Source organism: Gossypium arboreum, chromosome 4, assembly GCF_025698485.1.
Source record: "Gossypium arboreum isolate Shixiya-1 chromosome 4, ASM2569848v2, whole genome shotgun sequence".
NCBI classification, from domain to species: Eukaryota; Viridiplantae; Streptophyta; class Magnoliopsida; order Malvales; family Malvaceae; genus Gossypium; species Gossypium arboreum.
Window position 1 is genome coordinate 70,660,141 of NC_069073.1, and position 25,102 is coordinate 70,685,242.

A 25,102-nucleotide genomic window follows, 5' to 3' on the forward strand; every position below is an offset into this window, starting at 1 on the left:
ATATTAACTAATGTGTTGAGTTCGATTCATGATTTTGTACACATGCGACTTTGATGCCTAATGAGTATATATATTGACTAAGTACCTTGAATTCCTCTTTCGATGCTCAAATGATTAAATCGATTTATTTGTCAAATTAAGCTCAAGAGCAAAGGGGAGCTAAATCCGATAAAGGGAAGGAAAAAGTAGTCGAGTAGCCGTCGAAATCGCTCGACAACATCCAAGGTAAGTCTTCGAGTAATGACCCTACTTGAATTATATTGAAATCATGCTCCTTGTGTGTGTGGCTATTGAGCCGGAATTGTAAAGGTTTGATAAATATTTTGTGTTAGAGCCTTAGTAACGAAAATGAATTATGGATGTGTCTTGATTATTGATATATGTGTAAATGAACATTGGAATGATATCCTGCTAAGTCCCAAGGCAATTATGCTAGTAATTATATCCGGCTAAGACCAAGGCATTCGTATGAAGTTGTTATATCCGGGCTAAGACCGAAGGCATTTGTGCAAGTTACCAAATGCGGGTTAAGACCGAAGGCAATCGTATGAATCACTATAATCGGGCTAGGTCCGAAGACAATCGAGCGAGTCGCTATATCCGGTTAAATCCGAAGGACGTGATTCGAAGTGAGCAATCTTGCTGTAAAATTTTAGTTTATACTCTTGTGAAAATTCCAGCAATGAGGTATGTTTGTATGTGCTTGAATTAGTTGAGTCCTTACAAGTAAGTATCTTTCGTTGATAAACGAGCTACCGCCTTTAGCTAAGTTGTTCTTTTGTGTATGAACATAAGGGTCGGTAATGTGAAATAAGTATGATTATGGGAATGTGTATTAATAAAGTGATTCATTTAGCCATGTGAATGTAATACTTTAGTCAAAGCTGATTTCATTGCTTGAGACTTACTAAGCATTAAAATGCTTACCACGTTGCTTTGGCTCTCTGTTTTATAGGTTTCGCTCGTTAGCTATCGGATTCGGGATCAACGAAGTCGAAGTCATCCACACTATCAAAGCCCCCATTTTGGTAAAACTTTGGTTGAACTTTGAAATGGCATGTATAGGACTACCCTTTTGTTGTAGGTCATGTACCTTTCGGTTTGTGTAAACTTGGATAGCCATGCGAAAATGGCTTATATACGTTTTTAGCATAGTACTATAATCATTTGTATGTTGATCATTATGAGGTATGGAATTGTTTTGAAACGATTAGCCATTGGAATGGTTAATCATGATCACACTTTGTGCTATGTATGCAAAAAGGGCCAATTGAATCATGGAAAGTATGAAATAGGTAAAGCCTACTATAAAGGCAGATGCTGACAACAGCAGTGATGTGGATGTGAAAATCACTAAAATAGTAGGAATGGTATTAAATAGTGAATAAATTATGTAAATGAACCTTGATGAATCTACTTTCATATGGAAGAAACGAAATGGTCATATGAGTTATATGTTAAGAGATATTAAAGTTCTTGTGAGACAGGGCCAGAACGGTTTCTGGATCCCCTGTTCCGACTTTGGAAAATCATTGTAAATTAACCAGAGATAATTAGGAGTCATGCCATATATGTGTAGATTCCTTTCTGAGTCTAGTTTCTATAGAAACAAACAGCATCAGTATTGAAGCCCTGTACAGGGAGATATCCAATTCGAAACGCACGAAGGTCAGTGTAGTTGATCCCTACAACAGGGGAGACTTTAACTAATAAACTGTACTAATTGGCTCGACAAAAAATTATAGAAAAAAATATGTAGATGGAAAAATGAGTCTAGTTTCATGGAAAAATTACGAAACAAATTTTCGAGCTTTGAAACTCAAGATATGATTTTTAAGGCGTCACTGATGCAGTAACCAGCTTGTTTGGAAATTTCTAAATGGACTGTGAAGATAGTTAAACTAAGTTTGTGTGCACCTTGTGTTCGATTCCGGTAACGGACTCGGGTATGGGGTGTTACAATTTTATTGGTATCAGAGCTACGGTTTAGTCGGTTCTAGGACTACCGTAATGTGTTTGGGTCTAGCTATACATGCCATTTTCTGTGATTATTTGATAGTGTGGTGATTTCTGACATTTGAATTTGTGTTTATTTATAGTAATGGATCCCGATCCCAACCAAGCGATAGCTAATGATGTGGAGAGTGTGGTGCCTGCTCCCGCACAAGGGATAGCGCCGGCGGACTCTCAACCTGTTGCTAGCAATCCGAATGATGAGGCTAGGCAAGCCTTTTATAGCGTGATGAATGATTGGTTCAACCAATACATTCGAACTAATACGGCTGTTCCACAACCTCCATTCTCAACAAACACTGACCCAAGACCTTTGCAATGCCTCCCAGATGGCGACCAAATAAGGTCGAATAAGCCCCATTGATAGAATCCAAAACATGGGGCTACTGAATTTAAAGCTACGGATAGCAACGATGCCGAACAAGCTGAATTTTGGTTGGACAACACTATCCGTACTCGATGAGCTATCTTGTACGCCTGATGAATGCCTAAAGTGTGCTATCTCTTTGCTACGTGATTACGCTTACTATTGGTGGAGCACTCGACTTACTTGTACCAGAGAGCAAGTAAATTGGGAGTTTTCCAAACCGAGTTTGGAAAAAGTATATCGATCGAGATTTGTTGATCAAAACGGAAGGAATTTCTTGAGCTTAAGCAAGGTTCTATGTCGATTCATCGATTCGAGCGAAAATTTGTTAGACTTAGTAGATACGCCGGGAATGTGTTTCGTCCGAGGTCGTCATGTGTAAACGCTTGAGGATAGGCTGAATGAAGACATAAAATGTTCGTTGGCATTCTTGAAATACGAGAGTTCGTAGTACTTGTTGAGCGAGCTTGTAAAGCCAAAGAGCTTAGAAAAGAAAAACAAAAAGTTGATGTGGGAATTGGAGAGTTTCGAAAAAGATCCTCAGGAAAGTCTCTTCAACATGCATCGAAGAAATTTAGAGATGATGTGGGCCGGTCTAGAGGCGCTTCGGGCCTTTTTAGACGAGATCGTGACCGACCCCTGTGGGTACACGAGGCACTTGATCGCCAAAGGTTGGGAATGAACGTCGAGATGAGCAGTGTCGACATTGTGGCAAATGGCATTCGGAAGTCAGAGGTTCCGTGACCGCTCTGTTACAAGTGCGGATCGGTCGACCACTTTATTAAAGATTGCCCGAGGTTGTCTCAACAGAATACAAATCGTAGTGGAAACCGGTGCTACCACTGCTCGAGGTAGACCATCCGGAAATACGGGCAATGCTAGTGGTGGTCGAGAGGATCTAGAGATGCTACGACCAGATCCGAGGCTCGGCGCTCTGCTAGGGCTTATGCTATACGCCGCGCGTGAGAATGCTTCCTCGCCGGATGTTATTACCTAGTACTTTCACTCTCTTTGATACTAATGTGATTGCTTTGATTGACCCCGGTTCTACTCATTCTTATATATGCGAAACCTTAGCATCCAAAGAAGACTTTACCTATTGAGTCTCTGAGTTTATAATTCGGTGTCAAATCCTTTGGGTCGTTACGTCTGGTCGACAAAGTGTGTAAGAAATGTCCCTAGTAATTGAGGTTCTTGTTTTCCCACGGACTTGATGCTTTTGCCGTTCGATGAATTTGATGTTATTCTTGGGTTAGATTGGTTGACCACGCATGATGCGGTTGTGAATTGTAAAAGCAAGACTATTGAATTGAGGTGCACAAATAACGAGACGATCCGAGTTGAACCTACGGACTTGAAGGGTTGCCACCGTAATATCATCAATGTTGGCCCGTATATGTAAGAAAGGGTGCGAAGCATACCTTGCGTATGTACTTGATGATAAGGAGTTAGAAATAAAACTGAATCTGTCTGGTGGTTTGTGAATACCGGATGTTTTTCCCAAGAATTACCGGGTTTGCCACCGTTCGGAGATAGAGTTTGGCATTGAGCTTGTACACAGGACCACACCGATTTCGATAGCTCCGTATCGTATGGCACCAACGAATTAAAGGAGTTGAAAGTTCAGGTTGCAAGAGTTGGTGGATAGAGGCTTTGCTGCTTGAAGTTTTTCACCTTGGGTGCACCAGTGTTGTTTGTGAAAAGAAGGACGGAACCATAAGGTTGTGCATCGACTATCATCGCTTAATAAAGTGACAATAAAGAACAAGTATCCGATTCTGCGATCGATGATTTGTTCGACCAACGAAGGAGCCTCGGTGTTCTCAAAAATAGATTTGAGATCGGGCTATTATCGATTCATGAATCGAGATTCGGACATACCCAAAACGCCTTGAGCGAGATATGGTCACTACGAGTTCTTAGTGATGCCGTTTGGGCTCACTAATGCCCTGCGGTATTTATGGATTTGATGAATCGGATCTTGGACCATATTTGGATCGGTTCGTAGTTGTGTTCATTGACGACATCTTGGTCTATTCAAGAGACGAGACCGAACATGCGAGCACCGAGATTAGTGTTGCAAATTTTACGGGATAAGCAGTTATATGCTAAGTTTAGCAAGTGTGAGTTCGGTTAAGAGAGGTTAGCTTCTTTGGGTCATGTGGTATCTGCATCGGGTATTCGAGTCGACCCGAGTAAAATTTCAGCCATACTTAACTGAAACCTCCAAGAAATATTCTTGAGGTTCGAGAGCTTTTGGGACTTGCGGTTACTACCGACGGTTTGTAAAAGGATTCTCGATGATAGCCACACCCATGACGAAACCTTGAGAAGGATGTCAAGTTTGAATGGACGAAAAAGTGTCGAAAAGTTTGATCGATTGAAAACTCATTTGACTAAGCTCCAGTTTTAGTGCAGCCGAATCGGCAAAGAGTTTGTCATTTATAGTGACGCCTCCTACTTGGGTTAGGTTGCCTATTGATGCAAAAGGTCGAGTTGTGGCCTCACGCGTCGAGACAATTAAAGCCACATGAGAAAAATTATCCGACCCATGATCTCGAATTGGTCGCCATCGTATTCGCCTTAAAGATATGGCGACATTACTTATTTGGTGAGAAGTGCCATGTGTATTCGGATCACAAAAGTCTCAAATATTTGATGACTCAAAGAGACTTAAATCTGCGACAAAGACGTTGGCTCGAGTTGTTAAAAGATTATGAGCTCGTCATTGATTATCACCCGAAAGGCTAATGTGGTTGCGGACGCCTTAAGCGAAAATCACTGCTTTCTTCTGACGATGAATGTACACTTGTCTATCCTACCCGACAATGTGTTAGTAGCGAATTAAAGGCCAAACCATTGTTGACTCATCAAATTCGTGAAGCTCGAAAGTTGATGAAGAGTTGCTTGCAAAACGGTGAGTGTGTTCGAACAAGGAATCGGAGTTTCAAATTGATGATGACGATTGTTTGAGGTTCGAAGTCGTCTGTGTGTTCCAAAGAATTGAACTTATTTCGATAATTCAACGAAGCCCATTGTAGCCGAATGGCAATCCACCCGGGAGTACGAAGATGTACAACGATTTGAAACGTCGGTTTTGGTGGCATGGTATGAAACGAGACATCTCCAACTTTGCTTGAGATGTTTAATATGTCAACAAGTGAAAGCGGAACATCAAGTGCCTTCGAGGATTACTTCACCGATTCTGATACCCGAGTGGAAATGGGATCTAGTCACAATGGACTTTGTGTCCGGACTGCCATTGTCAGCAAGTAAGAAGGACGCGATTTGGGTTGTTGTTGATAGACCGACTAAGTCGGCTCACTTTATCCCTATGCGTCGGGATTTTTCATTGGATAAACTAGCTGAATTATCGTTTCTCGATTGTGAGATTACACGGGTACCGATTTACATTGTGTCGGATAGAGATCCGAGATTCACCTCACGATTTTGGAAGAAATTGCAAGAAGCTTTGGGTACCAAGTTGCATTTCAAAGACCGCCTTTCACCCCAAACCGATGGTCAATCTGGCGGATAATTCAGATACTTGAGGATATGTTGAGATGTTGCATCCTCGAGTTCGGTGGTTCATGGGAGCAGTACTTACCTTTGATTAAATTCGCACAACAATAGTTTTCAATCAAGTATTAAGATGGCGCTTTACGAGGCCTTATGCGGCGTAGATGCCGTACACCATTGTTTTGGACCAAGCTCGGTGAGAACAAAATTTTTGGAGTGGATTTGATTAAAGATGCTGAATGAAAGTAAAAGTAATCCGTGAAAATCAAGATAGCCTCCGATCGTCGAGAAGTCGTGACGCGGATCTGAAACGAAAAGACATTGAGTATCAAGTGGGAGATAAAGTGTTTCTTAAAGTTTTGTCTTGGAAAAAGATACTCAGATTTGGCCGTAAAGGCAAATTGAGCCCGAGGTTCATCAGGCCATATGAGATATCTGAACGAGTCGGTCCAGTTGCGTATCGTTTTATTTTGCCCCCTGAACTTGAAAAGATTCACGACGTCTTTCATGTTTCGATGCTTCGTCACTATAGATCTGATCCGTCACACGTAATTCGTCCATCAGAGGTTGAAATTCAATCCGATATGAGTTATGAAGAAGAACCGATTCGTATCCTAGCTCGTGAAGTGAAGGAGTTGCGAAACAAAAGGGTTCCGTTAGTAAAAGTGTTATGGCTCAAACACGGGATGGAAGAAGCTACTTGGGAACCCGAGAACTCTATGAAAGAGCGTTACCCAAACCTATTTACGGTAAGATTTTCGGGACGAAAATTTCTTAAGTGGGGAGAGTTGTGACGACTTTTAAAACGACCTAGTCGGAATGTGGTTTCGGGACCACAAAAGCGAGGCATAAAAATAATTTGATATTTATTTTGATGCCTATAATATGTGTTAACTCATGTGTGACATTTTGATGCTTTAATTTAGAGTTATAAATGTGAATTTCACTAGAAAGGACCTAGTAGTAAACCTTAAAAGTATGAGGGGAAATGTGTAATGACTAGTTGATCATGCATGCAAAATGAGGGTTTGCATGTCAATTTCCCCATTTATTAGCTAATGGCCGCCATGACAAGGGTGTATGGGCTAAACATGTCATGAAACATGTTTTGTTGGTGCATTAGGGAGAAACAATAAACAAATAAGTATGGGTGATAAAGAAAGAAAAAAATGTGTGTGTGTGAGTGAAACCCCTTGCTTGTGTATTGAGGAAAGAGAAGAAAAAAATTTGTTCATCCATTTTTCTCCCTTGACCGAAAATACTAGAGGAAGGAAGGAATTTTGCTTCATGTTTGTTTTGGAAGAGGATTAGGAAGAGGTTGGCTATACTTGCATCAAGATTAAAGTATGTTTGAGGTTGTGCCATGAGATTCATGCATGTTTTTAGTTGCTAGCTTGATGTTCTTGTTAGCCCATGGTTCAAATCTTTGCTATGTCATGGGAATGAAATTTGGCCAAAGTGAATATGGTGTTAATGCCATTGCATGCTAAATATCAAGCTCGATAATGATACATGTGATGGAGGATTGAGGATTCTTAGATTTTCTTTTAGCATTTTTGAATGAGATACTAAGTTCTTTGTTTAACCATGACCAAATTGAAACGGTATGGTGTTGTGGTATTCGGCCATGGTACATCCATAAGTATGATTCATGCATGTTGCATGGTAAGTAAGATTTAAGCTTTGGATATGTGTATATATTTAGATATAAGCCACTTGAGAATTCGGCCCTTGCACCTACATGAATATATGTTTGCACATGATGTATTGGTATGACATATATATTATTTCAAGTGTATATTTGCTTGTGATGATGTTTCGGTTATGAAGTAAATGAGAGAGGTGTATTGAGCTACGATATGTAATGCGTTAGTTAGTAAAATGTATGCTGTTTTTGTGTGATATTAAGTGTACAATTGGCCTCAACATGGGCATGCATATTCGGCCACATGAAGGGAAATTGGTGTGCATGCATTCGGTTAGAGGCAAGCATATTGATGCCTATTCTTGGCTTAGAAAATTCGGCTAAGAGGAATATTAACTAATGTGTTGAGTTCGATTCATGATTTCGTACACATGCGACTTTGATGCCTAATGAGTATATATATTGACTAAGTACCTTGAATTCCTCTTTCGATGCTCAAATGATTAAATCGATTTATTTGTCAAATTAAGCTCAAGAGCAAAGGGGAGCTAAATCCGATAAAGGGAAGGAAAAAGTAGTCGAGTAGCCATTCGAAATCGCTCGACAACATCCAAGGTAAGTCTTGAGTAATGACCCTACTTGAATTATATTGAAATCATGCTCCTTGTGTGTGTGGCTATTGAGCGAATTGTAAAGGTTTGATAAATATTTTGTGTTAGAGCCTTAGTAACGAAAATGAATTATGGATGTGTCTTGATTATTGATATATGTGTAAATGAACATTGGAATGATATCCTGGCTAAGTCCCAAGGCAATTATGCTAGTAATTATATCCGGGCTAAGACCAAGGCATTCGTGAAGTTGTTATATCCGGGCTAAGACCAAGGCATTTGTGCAAGTTACCAAATGCGGTTAAGACCGAAGGCAATCGTATGAATCACTATAACCGAGCTAGGTCCGAAGACAATCGAAGCGAGTCGCTATATCCGGTTAAATCCAAGGTACGTGATTCGAAGTGAGCAATCTTGCTGTAAAAATTTCAGTTTATACACTTGTGAAAATTCCAGCAATGAGGTATGTTTGTATGTGCTTGAATTAGTTGAGTCCTTACAAGTAAGTATGCGCTCGGTTGATAAACGAGCTACCGCCTTTAGCTAAGTTGTTCTTTTGTGTATGAACATAAGGGTCGGTAATGTGAAATAAGTATGATTATGGGAATGTGTATTAATAAAGTGATTCATTCAGCCTTGTGAATGTAATACTTTAGTCAAAGCTGATTTCATTGCTTGAGACTTACTAAGCATTAAAATGCTTACCACGTTGCTTTGGCTCTCTGTTTTATAGGTTTCGCTCGTTAGCTATCGGATTCGGGATCAACAAAGTCGAAGTCATCCACACTATCAAAGCCCCCATTTTGGTACAACTTTGGTTGAACTTTGAAATGGCATGTATAGGACTACCCTTTTGTTGTAGGTCATGTACCTTTCGGTTTGTGTAAACTTGGATAGCCATGCGAAAATGGCTTATATACGTTTTTAGCATAGTACTATAATCATTTGTATGTTGATCATTATGAGGTATGGAATTGTTTTGAAACGATTAGCCATTGGAATGGTTAATCATGATCACACTTTGTGCTATGTATGCAAAAAGGGCCAATTGAATCATGGAAAGTATGAAATAGGTAAAGCCTACTATAAAGGCAGATGCTGACAGCAGCAGTGATGTGGATGTGAAAAATCACTAAAAATAGTAGGAATGGTATTAAATAGTGAATAAATTATTTAAATGAACCTTGATGAATCTACTTTCATATGGAAGAAACGAAATGGTCATATAAGTTATATGTTAAGAGATATTAAAGTTCTTGTGAGATAGGGCCAGAACGGTTTCTGGATCCCCTATTCCGACTTTGGAAAATCATTTTACATTAACCAGAGATAATTAGGAGTCATGCCATATATGTGTAGATTCCTCTCTGAGTCTAGTTTCTATATAAACAAACAGAATCAGTATTGAAGCCCTGTACAGGGAGATATCCAATTCGAAACGCACGAAGGTCAGTGTAGTCCATCCCTGCAATAGGGGAGACTTTAACTAATAACCTGTACTAATTGGCTTAACAAAAAATTCTAGAAACAAATCTGTAGATGGAAAAATGAGTCTAGTTTCAGGGAAAAATTACGAAACAGATTTTCAAGCTTTGAAACTCAAGATATGATTTTTAAGGCGTCACTGATGCAGTAACCAGCTTGTCTGGAAATTTCTAAATGGACTGTGAAGATAGTTAAACTAAGTTTGTGTGCACCTTGTGTTCGATTTCGGTAACGGACTCGGGTACAGGGTGTTACACTATACATGCCATTGAACAAAATAAAAGTGTCTATATACCAAAGCTAGACAAGATGATAGTGTGTTGACTTTCCAACCATCTTCCAATCTTCGTGAGTCTAAGAGCTCTGTAAGACAGGGAAAAGAGAGGGGTAAGCATTTACATGCTTAGTAAGCTCGAATAACTGGGAAGTAAACTTACCGGGTAATTAACATGCAACCATATTAAGCAATAAAACCATCAAGTATGGAATGGGTTTCCTATCACATGCACTTAATCCACAAGTTAGTCACATAACAATGCACCATGTAATTAGTTTTAGATGAGCTCATCATTCAACAATTTCATATATATACATAACTGATATTAATCCCGTTGAGTTTCTTGGAAATCTTGATGGGTTATCCATTTACTGTCAAGTCATAAGAGTGATCATCTCATATATGCACTCCCGCGAACCACACATCTTACGGTGGGATTACCAGCCATGTTAAATCCCTTATAACGACAAACACCCTTAATAAGCTCGGATCTGAATTACTAGTCCAGGCTAAATTCAAACCCTAATCGGATTACCCATCCGGGCTGAATCCACAATGCATACATATTCTTCGGGAGGCTCAATCACTTAAGGAAAACCCGTCCAGGCTAGATCTTTTATGTATTTGAGATCAACGGATTACCCGTCCAGGCTAAATCCATTCCGTAACACATGCATGATCTCAAAGTGACATGTAAATTATGGTTTAACCATCGAGTTCCCCTTTTTAACCACAACCGGGAAATTTATTAACATGTCATTATTAAGGATATATTTCATGAATTTTCATACATTCATAAACCATGCAGTTAGACATATTAAGAGTTTACTTTAAGTTATTCAAACTTACCTGGAACTTGTCTCGGTATCGTGTTTTGGTTATTCCGAAACCTTTTGTTTTCCTCGATCGACCTCCAGAATTTGCTCCTCGGGATCTATAACAATAAAAATGACTCATCAATACCTCACATTATTCTTTTTGAGCCTAAATTTAACTCTCAGTCCAAATGATCGTTTTGCCCCTAAACTTTCACATTTTTACAATTTAGTCCCTAGGCTCGTACAATGAAATGCATGCAATTTCTACATTACCCAAGCCTAGCCGAATGTTCTTTCCTCTTATGGCAGTCCATATTTTCCATTATTTCATATTTCTACAACATATTTTACACCTTTTGCAAATAGGTCCTTTTAGGGTCTTTCATGAAAATCACCTAGAAAAAGATGTTTATAACACATCCAGCTTTCATATTCCTCCATAAAACATCAAAGAATAAACATGTCACACATGGGTCATTTTGTAAACATGAACCCTAACTCAAAATATAGGTAGAAATAGAGAGAGTAAGCTACCGGGATTTCAAAAATACGAAGAAGATTAAAAACGGGGCTAGGGAGAACTTATTATTGAGCTTGAACATGTTGGAAACCCTAGCTATAGAAAGCTTGAGAATTTCGGCTAGATGAGGGAGAAGAATGGCTGATTTTTGGCTTATTTTTCCAATTTTATTTCATTAATTAGCCAAATGACTAAAATGCCCTCAAGCCATTTCTTTAAATTTTATCCATACATGCCCATTTTTGTCCAAAAGCTTAGAAATTGGGAAATTGTCTCTTTAAAACCTTTTAATTAATAATCTAAAGCAATTTCATACAAATTGCTTCTAGAATCCAAGTTTTACAATTTATTCAATTTGGTCATTATTTTCCAATTGGACACCTTACTCATAGAATTTCTTCATGAAACTTTAGCACATGCATATTCTCGTATTCTAGACCTCATAACAATCATAAAATAAATATTTCAACGTCGGATTAGTGGTCCCAAAACCACTGTTCCGAGTTGGCCCTATTTTGAGATGTTACATAGCTGAATATTCATAGTGTTCATATAAGCCCCTACATTTCATTTTTTTTCACATTTTAGTCCCTCAAAATATCATTTTTATAATTTAGCCCAAATTACTCAAATTCATCAAAAATTCAAAGAAAAAATATACTAACCCAACACATATCTTTCACTTTCTATCATTTAACTTCATAAAGCTCACAATTTCATCAATGGCATAACTCAAAATCATCAACAAAATCAGAAATTATGACATGGGCTTAGTAGAACACAAAGAAACAATCACAAAAACTTAGAAATTATCAAAACCCGACACAAAAACATACCTACTTCAAAACTTGATAGTGTCGAATATGAAAGCTCTTCCAACCCTAATTTTCTTTGTGATTTTCAGCCAAAAATGATGAATAAGAAGCTAATTTTGATGTTGGTTGTATTAAATTATCACTTATTTGATAATTTACTAATATGCCTTTAGTGAATCATTAATAACCAACATATAATTCATGGTCAAAAATGTCCATTAACCTTTCAATGGCATAATAACCTTATAAGGACTTTCATAGAAACAAATCATATCAATTAAGTACATTAACAAATAGCAAGTCACTTTTGCATTTTATGTGATTAAGTCCTTTTATCAAATCGGGCACACAAATGATAAAATTTTCATACGAAACTTTCACTCACGTCAATTCACATATAATAAACACAGAAAATAATATTAAAATATTTTTTGTCTCGAATTTGTGGTCTCAAAACCACTATTTTGACTAGGGTCTAAACCGGACTGTTACAATTCTCCCCCCTTAGGGATTTTCGTCCCCAAAAATCTTACCGTTGAACAGATTTGGATATTGCTGTCTCATAACATCCTCAGGCTCCCACATAGCCTCTTCAATACCGTGTCGATGCCACATTAATTTTACTAACAGAATTTCTCAATTCTTTAATCTCACGAGCTAAGATATGGATCGGTTCTTTTTCGTAAGTCATATCGGATTGGATCTCAATCTCAGACGGAGGAATTACATGCGAAGGATCGGATCTATATCGTCGAAGCACCGATACGTGAAACACATCATGAATCTTTTTTAGCTCTGGTGGCAACAACAATCAATATGCAATCGGTCTAATATGCTCGATAATCTCATACAGCCTGATGAACCTCGGACTCAATTTGCCTTTTCTTCCAAATTAAAGTACTTTCTTCCATGGAGATACTTTTAGAAACACTTTGTCGCCGATCTCAAATTCAATGTCTTTTCTTTTCAAATCTACGAAAGATTTCTGATGATCGGAAGCTACTTCCAAACTATCTCAAATCACTTTTATTTTATGTTCAGTCTCTTTTATCAAATCAACCCTGTGTATCTTATTTTCACTGAGTTCTGACCAATACAAAGGTGTACGACATTTTCTAACATATATGGCTTCATACGGTATTATTTTGATGCTTGATTGAAAACTATTATTATAAGCAAATTCTATCAAAGGCAAATACTGTTCCCACAAACCTTCAAACTCAAGAATGCAACATCTCAACATATCCTCGAAAATCTGAATAATCCACTCAGATTGACCATCAGTCTGTGATAAACCGTAATTTATACATATTTTTATCCCATGCTTAGCATATTTTTGGATGAATTATCTTTAGATTTGGTGAATTCTATGCTCCTAATCCTTTACTTTCAGGCTTTATACTTAGGTGAGCATAGGAGAGTAAAAAGAGCGAGAAACGGGCCAAAAACGAAGAAAATAGGTCAACGTAGGAAATTAACACGGCATGGACTTCCTCATACGGGTAGTTCACTTGCCCGTGTCTATTTAACAAATTGCAACAGGCCTAAGCCACCTCACACGGGCGTGTCCCTGTCGAGCCCAAGTCTAGTCCTATTCGGAAAAGGCCACTCTTGAGGGTTTTGAAGCATTCTAAAGCCTATATAAACACTCCAGGAGTTACCTAGAATGAACACAGAGAGTAGGAAGCAAGGAATTACTCAAAGGAAGCCAACTGATCCATCTCAGAAGCCAGATTCACCTTCAAGACTGAAGATTTCCCTTCAATTCCCTTCAAGAGTTCTTGGGTTTTCTTTATGTTTTGTTATCATTATTCTTTTGAGATGTTTTCTTTCATAAATATGAACTAAACCCCCTAAATACCTAAGGGGAATGAAACCTAAGACGGATCTTGTTATTATTATCTCAATTATATGATAAATATTTGATTTATTCTTAACTATGTGTTCTTAATTCTTGCTTTGATATTCCAGGATATTAATTCAAGTTTTGATGTGCTTATTCATAGGAGAAAAAGTCCCTATCTAAGAGTAGATCTAACATAATTAAGCGGTGTTGATTGCACGCCTAGAGATAGGGTGACATTATTTTTTCGAATTAGGGTGAAACCTAATAAGGGAATCCATAAATCGAGTTAATGCAACACTAGGGGTTTTAATTAGAAAGAGATTTCAATTAATCAACCTAGGGTTAGATGTTGTTAGTGTCGAGAGAGATAATAATATAAATTAGGGATTTCTATGGATCAAGTCAAATGAATAAATCGTCTAATTCAAAGTCAATAACAAGTGAAGTCTAGTGGATTTTTCCTTAGGTATTGTCCAAATCATTCAGTTTTCTCAAACGTTATTTCCCCAATTTACTTTTTGTGCATTCTTAGTTTAGTAATTAGTTTAGATAAAACAAACCCTTTTATTTTTAGGCTAGATAATAAAAAGAAAGTTAATACTAGTACTTTTAGTTCCTTTGGGTTTGACATCCTGGTGTTGCCATAAGTTATAGTACTGTTCGATAAGGTGCGCTTGCCTTTATCATGATAATAGTTAGTTTTCAAGAAGGGACATTCATAAATTATAAAACTTATCATGATTTGTTCATATCAAGTTTTTGGCGCTGTTGCCGGGGAACAAGATATTAGGAACACTTAATTTTTATTACTTTAGCCATTTATTTTATTGTAATTTAAATTTTATTTTGATTTTTGTTACTAAATTTTCTTTTTCCTTCTGGCAGGTTTTTATAGTTTATGACTAGAAGAAACCCGTTGGGACCATTACTTTTTGATAGTGAGATCGATCGCACAGCTCGTAGAAATGAAGAGAAATAAAGAGAAGCCTAAGAGACACAAAGGAAGAGTAAGAGGATGAGATTTCCACCATAACCGAGGAGATGGCTGAAAATCAGGAAAACCCGCTACCTCCTGCAATTGCTGCTGATCCAGTAAATCAGAATCCTGCTCCACGCACTATAAATGATTATACTAAACCGACTTTAACAGGAACTGAGTCAAGTATAGTTAGGCCTGCTATTGCTGCAAATAATTTTGAACTGAAACCTAACACTGTGACAGCCCAAAATTGACCCTAGTCGGGATGTGGTTTCGGGACCACAAAATCGAGGCATAAAAATAATTTAAAATTTATTTTGATGCCTATAATATGTGTGTATTCATGTGTGACATTTTTGATGTTTCGATTTAGAGTTATAAAGGTAAATTTCACTAGAAAGGACCTAGTAGTAAACTTTGAAAGTATGATGGGAAGATGTGTGATGACTAGTTGATCATGCATGCAAAAATAAAGGATTTGCATGTCAAATTTCCCCAAAAGAAGCTTAGTGGCCGCCATGACATGGTTTATGGGCAAAGAAAACATGTTGAAACATGTTTTCTTAATGCATGATGTATTAAATGATAAAAAATTAATGATGTTGGATGAGAAACAAAAAATCAAAAAATTGCTCATCCTTTCCCCTTGTGCCGTGAGTGAAAGAAAAGAAAAGAAAAATTTGTTCATCCTTGTTCTTTCCTTTTTGGCCGAAATTACTAGGGAAGAAGGTAGGATTTTTGCACCATCTTTTGGTTTAGAAGAGATCTAGAAGGAGATTTGGCTATACTTGCATCAAGATTAAGGTATGTATGAAGTTGTGTCATGAGATTCATGCATGTTTTAGTTGCTAACTTGATGTTCATGTTAGCCATGGTTCAAATCCTTGTTATGCCATGGAAATGGTATTAGGCCAAGGTTGATATTGTGTTAAAGCCATTGCATGCTAAATGTGAAGCTTGATAATGATGCATGCAATGATGGATTGGCTACTCTTGAAATTTCTTTGTAGCAATCTTGAGTAAGACATTGAGTTCTTTGTTTAACCATGACCGAAGTTGAAAGGGGTATGAATGTGATGTATTCGGCCATGATGCATTCATGAGCATGATTTATGCTTGTTACTTGATTGGTAAAAATTTATGTTTTAGATGGTTATGAACACCTTGAGGTTCGGCCATGCACCTATATGTGTATGTATGTTTGCACATGATGATTTGGTTATGAAGTGAGTGATAAAAATGTTTGTTTAAAGAAGAAAATGTTGAAGAATGGTTGTGAAATTGCAAGTACATTCGGCCTAGTACACATATGATGTGAAAATCTTGGAATTTATTGTTGATTTGGTGCAAGAATGGCTAAGTATAATCGGCCATATGAGTGCTTGATGCTATATTATAAGTATTGAGCTACAATATGTAAAGCATTAGCTAGTAAAATGTGTGCCATTCATGTGTGGTGTTAAACATGTAATTGGCCTCAACATCAACATGCAAAATCGGCCATGAATGAGTGCCTAAGAGGTTGTGTTGTTCGCCATGAGTAAGCATGTTGAAGGCTTTGTGTGTTAAGTCGATTCATGAATTCGTACTTATGTGACTTTAATGTCTAGTGAATATATGTGGGCTGAGTGCCTTGAGTTCTTCTTTTGATACTCAAATGATTGAATCAAATTATTTGTTAAATTAAGCTCAAGAGCAAGGGGACCAAATCCGATAAAGGAAGGAAAAAGTAGTCGAATAGCCATCGGAATCGTTCGACAACATCCGAGGTAAGTTTTCGAGTATCGAAACTTAGATTTTGATTCGATTGAATGAAGTAATATGCAATCGAAATTCTGCCCTTGTATATGGCCATTGAGCCGAAATGATATTTTTGTTAAGTGAATTGTGCATAAAAGTTTTGTTGTGAAAATGAAACAAAGATGTGTATGAATGTTTGAGTGATATCCGGGCTAAGCCGAAGGCAATTGTCGAGCTATGATATCGGGCTAAGCCCAAGGCAATTGTCGAGTTGTGATATCCGGGTTAAGTCCGAAGGCATTTGTGCGGTTACCATAACGGGCTATGTCCGAAGGTGTTTTGAGCAGTAGTTATATCCGGATAAACTCCGAAGGTATGTGAATTGAAATTTATAAGCTGCTGGAAAATTTTCAGTTATTGCACTTGTGAAATTCCCAACAACAAGGTATGTTTTGTGTGTGCTTTGCACACTATGAGTAAATCTTGTCTGAATATTCGCTCTAATGATAAATGAGCTATCGGCATTATCTAGGCCGTTATTTGTGTATGAATATAAGAGTTGGGATTGTGAAGTAAGCATGTCTTTGAGAAATTGTGCATATGAATTATTGTTTAGCTACTTGAATGCTATGCTTTGGTTGTGTGTATATTATGGCTCGAAACTTACTAAGCATAAATTGCTTACTCCGTTTCTTTGTTTCTCTGTTTATAGATTTTGCTCGTTAGCGATCGGATTCGGGATCATAGAAGTTGAAGTCAACCACACTATCAAAGCCCTTTTTGGTACTCCTTTAGTTGAGTTTTGGATATGGCATGTATAGGACTACCCTCGGTTGTTTTTAAGTACTTGTGATGTATATGTATCGGCCATGCGAAAATGGTTAAGTAATAGTGGAGTATGGAATTAGACCATTTGTAGTTTGTAATTATATTTGGTTTCATGATGTGATTATGGTTTGGAATGAGAGAGTTGGTCACATGATCAGCCATTGGAATGGCTAAATATGATCATATGTGGACCTAAGTATGACTAGACTATAGTTGGTTCATGGGAACTACAATATAGGTAAAGCCTACCTTAAAAACAGATGCTGCCAGCTGCATTGACGTGGATGTGGAAAATCACCAAAATTTGTAGGAACGGTGTTAAATAGTGAATAAATTATGTGATCGAACCTTGACGAGTCTATTTTCATATGAAAGTAACGAAACGATCATATGAACAGTATACCGAGAGATATTAAAGTTCTCGTGAGACAGGGCCAGAACAGTTTCTGGGTCCCCTGTCGCGACTTTGAAAATTTACCATAAATTATCCAGAATGAATTAGAAGTCATTCCTTATATGTGCAGATTCATTTTTGAGTCTAGTTTCATTAGAAACAAACAACATCAGTATTGAAACCCTGTACAGAGAGATATTCAAGTTGTAACATGCGAAGGTCAGTGTAGTCGACCCCCTGTAACATGGGTGACTTTAACTAATAAACTGTACCAATTGGCCTGACCAAAAATTCTAGAAATAAATCCATGGATGGATATGTGAGTCTAAATTCAGGGAAAATTTATGGAATCAGTTTCCGAGTTGTGAAACTCGAGATATGCTTTTTAAGGCAACAGCGATGCAGTTTTCCAGCTTGCCTGGGAATGTCAAATTGGTCGGTGCCATAAGTGGTTTTGGCTTGTTAGCCCCTCGTGTCCGACACCGGCAACGGTCTCGGGTTCGGGGTGTTACAAACACGATTCAAATGATACAACAGTTTGTTCAGTTTGATGGTTTGTAGGACGAGGACCCAAACACTCATTTGGAATTTTTTTTGGAATTCTGTGATACTTTTAAAATCAATGGCATTTATGATGATGCCATTCGCCTTCAGTTATTTCCCTTTTCGTTGAGGAACAAAGCTAGACAGTGGTTGAACTCGTTACCACGAGGGTCAATTACTACTTGGGAACAAATGACCAAAAAGTTTTTACTTAAATATTTTCCACCGGCTAAAATGGCTAAATTGAGGAATGATATCTCTTCTTTTGTGCAGATGGATCTAGAAAAACTCTATGATGCATGGGAGAGATACAAGGATCTATTGAGAAGGTGCCCTAACCATGGGTTACCTTTATGGTTGCAGGTTCAAACGTTTTACAATGGTGTGAACCCCTCAACAAGGTAACTTATTGATGCAGCTACTGATGAGGCTATCAATAACAAAACACCTAAAGTGGCTTACGAATTTATTGAAGAGATGTCACTGAATAACTATCAATGGGAAGTCATGAGAACAAAGCCGACAAAAGCAGCTGGTGTTTTCAACCTCGACACGGTTACTATGCTATCTAACTAGGTAGAACTTTTAAATAAAAAGATTGACAGTTTACATGGTTCTACTCAGGTATATCTACTGATGAGATGAGATTCAAATGGAGGAGGAGTGCATATAGAATATCAATCCTTCAACCCCAACACCGAGGAGGAACAAGTTAAATATATGGGTAACAATAATTCTAGACCTCAAAATAACCCATATAGTATCACATATAATGCAGGTTCGAGGAACCATCCCAATTTCTCGTGGAGTAGTCAAGGGAATCAAAGGCTACAACATCCTCTGGGTTTTCAACAACGACCTTACCAACAGGAAAAGAAGCCGAACTTTAAAGAGATGCTAAAAAAGATTATCCCAATCTTCAAGCTTGAAATTCTACTAATACTGATCATGTGGTGCAATCTTTTTGGCAGGAAACACGTTCGAAAAGCATACATGAGCCTTGTTCAAGTAACAACAAAGGACCCATCTATGAAGAATGAAGGCTACAAATTGAGGAACTAAATGAATGGCAAACATAGAAACCGAGAGCACACAATAGACCAAAACCACACCATGACGAGCTCAATGTTTCACCAAATCAACTTAAGGTTGGAGACAAAGTACTAGTAGATGCAGCAGACCGTCGAATTGCCACTTCTGAACCTAATGGAGCAATCCTTCTTACGGTACTCAACATTTCTCCATATGGGACAGTCAAGGTAATTCATCCTAAATTCGGCACCTTTAAGGTAAATCGTACCCGTCTAAAATCTTATTTTGAGTTTGATAGAAGGAATAAGGAGTGTAAACTCATCACACCACCATGACCACACAACAGAGAGGTAAGTCGAGCTTAGACTATAAATAATCACTTCTCGGGAGGCAACCCGAGAACTAACGGTGTTAACTTCTTTAATTTTTAATTTTTAACATTAAATCACTTACTGAGTACATGAACACAGGTTTTTTTAGAAACCACACGGCCAGGCACACGGGCGTGCCTTATGCCGTCCTCAAACCATGGGAGGCCACACGGCTGTGCGACACGGTCGTGTGAAAATAGAGTGAAAGTTTTTCCAACACGGGATTCGATACGTTGCCAAGGCCGTGTGATATAGCCATGGATGAAACTGTCAGAAAAACATGGGCGTCCGACATGCCCGTGCCCACCATCCATGCTCAAGACTGTGAAATTAACACGGGCGTGGGAGAAGCGAACGAAGCAGGACATGGCCGTGGCACCAACACGCCTAACGAATACGGGTGTGGGTCGAATTTCGGACGTGCCCCAAATTTAAAAATCACGAAACATAGGGCTAAAATAAAGGCACACGGGCATGCCCCACGGCCGTGTGCCTCAAAATCTATATAAATCGCTCAATATTCATGATCCCTTTCCCCAAAACCTAACCCTAGTCGCCGAAATCCTCTTCCCCACCACTAATTGGCCACCTCTAGCCCTCTTCTCTTCTCCTATTTTTTCTCTCCTCTCTCTTCTTCTCTCCTTGCATGGCCCACACGGTCCCATCACCCACACCCGTGGCCGACCCCAACTGCACCCAAACTTCACGCCGTCCTCTGACCACCGGTCCTCTTCTAACGGTTTTTTTCTTTTACTTTCTTTTGATGCTTACTAACATGATTTTTTTTACCCTATTATTTTGTTACTAATTGTTTATCATCCTCATTCCTAGGATTTAGTTCACATACTTTGTACCATATTCTTACCATGCTTAGCTACTTTCATCTTGTTTGTTTTTAATTTAGTCATGCTATCACTTTGCCTTTTGCCATAAAATCTCTGTCAAGTTTGATTGCTTTTGGTTGAGTCTTGTTAGTGTTAGTAATTTTTGATTGCATTTGTTAGTTTAATTCATGATTAATTCCTTTTTGAATTTGTTGATATCTTTTACATTCATCAAGATATAAGAGTAGTTCTTTTTACAGGTATATCATGTCAGATCCAGGCGGCAAAAAGACTGTTGTTCCCGCCTCAAAGAAATATAAAGGAGTAGCATCCTCCTCGGGACCTACCACCGAGATCAGGCACCCATTCCTCCAATTTCCACCGGGACCACAGGAGGAGCTATTCTAGATATTATGCGCCCGACCCTTAGGTGTGAATCGTTGCATTGACTGGGTTGTACCAGAACAAATCTAACTGGCTGATGCAGTTCGGGCCCTCCTGACGACTGACCCATGGGGGCTATTCTTCGAGATCGTCGAGCCAACGTACCTCGAGCTCACACTCGAACTCTGTTTGACCTTCCACCTTCAAGTTTCTATGACAAAGTTCGATGATCCTAGAATAGTCCGGTTTAGTCTCGACGGTGTAGTCCGCCAATTGAGCGTACTTGAGTTCGGAGTCGTGTTAGGACTATTCATGGAAGAGTTCATGGACGACGACGACTTCCCAAGTCTCCATTGCCACATCCACTACTCTCCTTCAAATTGCTTGAGGGCCCTCGTCCCTGCTTCGGCAACCTATGACCTGAGTTGCTCCAAGAATTGCCTCTCACCCCATCCCTGCGATACCTACATGCCATCTTAGCCCATACCCTGACAGGACGGCTAGAGAGCATCGATGTTGTCAACACTCATGACACCTATTTCTTATGGAGCATCGCGAATGGACACGTCTTCGACCTTACTTATTTCATTGCCCTTGCCATTCGCCATCAGACTGAGTGGCACAGAAGGGAGTCATATCCATCAGCCCTTATGTGACTCACCTGGCACGGTACTTTGATCTCCTCAACACGGCGGCGTAAGCATCCTCCCTCACTCTCATCGGTCAAATGTCCTCACATGGCATCCTAAGTATGCTACATATGAGGATGATCGAACGATGACATGGATTTGATCCTCCCCAGTACCGCCTAGTCCAGTCAGCTGAGCAAGAGGACCCAAAAGACATTGCCGATAATGTCCCTCCATCTCACGAGGATCTAGCCTCTCAGCCACCACCTATTCATTGTCCAGTTCATGTGGCGGCTTCACTCTTTGACATCTCTGAGCGCCTCACTCAATTCGAGCAGTAATGTTTTCAGCGCTTTGATCACATTGATGCAACTCTACATCAAATTTGTCAGCACCTTCACATCTCATCGCCGCCCCTACATCGCGAACCATCTAGCGATGAAGATGTTTAAAGACTTTTATTTATTATTTTTATGTTTTTATTTTTATCTTTTTAAAACTACTTTTTATTTTATTTTAATTTTATTTCATCCTTAGGTTTTATAGTTTATATTGAACAATTTATACTTTCGGCCATTTCTTTACGAGTAATCATGCTTCTTTATATTTCCTAAAGAATTATTGATTCTATCGCAGTTATAAAGAGCTCCAAAGCTCACTATTACTTAGGAACTTGAAACTCCACTGGAAAAGGTTCTCCGCGACTGCCATGTCCTGCCCGACCACCACGATAACCTCTTCACTAGACACTGTGGTTGTGAAACCCAACCTCTACCACCACCAGAGTATCCTCCTCCAACTCATCATTGCCTTTGCCAATTACTTTCCATGACTACAAGTCAAGGATTCCATTCATCATTCAGGAAGTTTCACTTCTCTCCCTATCTTATGATCTTATATTTATATTGTCAGTAAATTTATCTTTGTACATTGAGGACAATGTACATCGTAAGTGTAGGGGGGTTATTCAAATCATTATCAGAAAAATCCCTGAATTTTTCCTTATTCTCAAATAATCTTCTCATATCATTATTAGAATGAATTTTGATTAATTTATGATTTTTATTGATATGTCTTGAATTAAAACATAGGCATTTATGCATTGACTGTTTAAACTTTAAGGAATTAGAGAATCAAGCATGATAAGTTGATTTTTGAGAATTAAAAATTTTTAGGTTGTTTCCCCAAGTTTAGGTATTATCTTGAGTTGAAATTCACAGGTTAAACATCAAAAAGCCATAATTTTTGTGAGATCTTGAGCCTTTAAAGCATATATTATTTCTTTCATGCTCACTTTTATTGTTACTTTGAGTGCGTCAATATCGAATTGTTATTCTAGAACTTGCTTGATTATACATGTCAAGACCATACCTTTGATTTGTTATGCTGAGATGATAAAGGCACCTAGGTTTAACCCACTCACTCCATAAAAGCCTACCTCCATAATTAACCCTTAGTGAACCCCCTTGAGCCTAACAAGCCATTCAATGATTTACCCTCAATATTAACCCATAACCCATTATTGTTGAAATCCCCTCAATCAAATTGATCCCTATTTTTGTTGAGGTTCAATTTGAATAAATTTCTTAGCTATGTTTTATTTTTAGCAAAGTTCTATAATATTTGATTTTTTCTTAAAAAAAAGTATGAAATTATGTAATGCTTTGATTAAAACGATGTTATCCATGAAGAAAAGCTCAATTAGGAATGTAAATTGTCAATTGTAGTATTTTTATAGTTAGGTAATTTTCATTCAATCTCGATTTTAACCTTCTTTTTCAGCTTGTAACCACACCCCCTAACCAAAGCCACGTTACAACCCTCTAAAGACCTTTTGATTGATGTATCATCTCAATATATAGTGGTGTAGATGTGATTTTCACTCAAGCCTATGGTAATAACTTTTTATATTGACTATTGAGTGCTAAATTTCTTGTCCTTAAACACCTCGATGAGGGGAGGCACCTATGTTTACATAATCAAATGCTCAACTTGGAATGTTTGAAACTTTGATGTTCTTCGAGTTGAATTTTCAATGTATGATTACTTATGGATTATTTTGAGACACTATTGATGAGAATTATAAGTTGAGAAGAATTTATTTTGATTGTGGGTTGAGGATTTTGCTTAAGGACAAACAAAAGCTTAAGTGTGGGGGTATTTTATAAACCATAATTTATACATATTTTTATCCCATGCTTAGCATATTTTTGGATGAATTATCCTTAGATTTGGTGAATTCGATGTCCTAATCCTTTAATTTCATGTTTTATACTTAGGTGAGCGTAGGAGAGTAAAAAGAGTGAGAAACGGGCCAAAAACGAACAAAATGGGTCAACATAGGAAATCAACATGGCCTGGACTTCCTCACACGGGTAGTTCACACGCCCATGTCTATTTAATAGATTGCAACACGGCCTAAGCCACCTCACACGGGCGTGTCCCTGCCGAGCCCAAGTCTAGTCCTATTCGAAAAAGACCACTCTTGAGGGTTTTGAAGCATTCTAAAGCCTCTATAAACACTCTAGGAGGTACCTGGAACAGACACAGAGAGTAGGAAGCAACGAATTACTAGAAGGAAGCCCATTGATCCATCTCAGAAGTCGGATTCACCTTCAAGATTGACGATTTCCCTTCAATTCCCTTCAAGAGTTCTTGGGTTTTCTTTATGTTTTGTTATCATTATTCTTTTGCGATGTTTTCTTCATAAATATGAACTAAACCCCTAAATACCTAAGGGGAATGAAACCTAAGACGGATCTTGTTATTATTATCTGAATTATATGATAAATATTTGATTTGTTCTTAACTATGTGTTCTTAATTCTTGCTTTGATATTCTAGGATATTAATTCCAGTTTTGATGTGCTTATTCAGAGGAGAAAAAGTCACTATCTAAGATTAGATCTAACATAATTAAGCAGAGTTGATTGTACACCTAGAGATAGGCTGACATAATTTTGCCGAATTAGGGTGAAACCTAATAAGGGAATCTATAAATCGAGTTAATGCAACACTAGGGGTTTTAATTACAAAGAGATTTCAATTAATCAACCTAGGGTTAGATGTTGTTAGTCTCGAGAGAGATAATAATATAAATTAGGGATTTCTATAGATCAAGTCAAATGAATAAATCGTCTAATTCAAAGTCAATAACAAATGAAGTCTAAGTGGATTTTTCTTGAGGTATTGTCAAATTATTCAGTTTTCCCAAAAGTTATTTCCCCAATTCACTTTCTGTGCATTCTTAGTTTAGTAATTAGTTTAGATAAAACAAACCCCTTTATTTTTAGGCTAAATAATAAAAAAAAAGTTAATACTAGTACTTTTAGTTCCTTTGGGTTTGACATCTTGGTCTTGCCATAAGCTATACTACTGTTCGATAAGGTGTGCTTGCCTTTGTCGTGATAATAGTTAGTTTTCAAGAATGGACATTCATAAATTATAAAACTTATCACAATTT

General features: G+C 38.0%; 1 non-coding gene across 1 annotated transcript; it reads right to left on the reverse strand.

The window, feature by feature from the left end:
• Positions 1–18,640: 18,640 nt before the first annotated feature.
• Positions 18,641–18,747, reverse strand: LOC128292140 (small nucleolar RNA R71). Its single transcript, XR_008282125.1, has one exon. It is a non-coding gene; the product is annotated as a small nucleolar RNA R71 (small nucleolar RNA).
• Between the last annotated feature and the right edge of the window lie 6,355 nt (positions 18,748–25,102).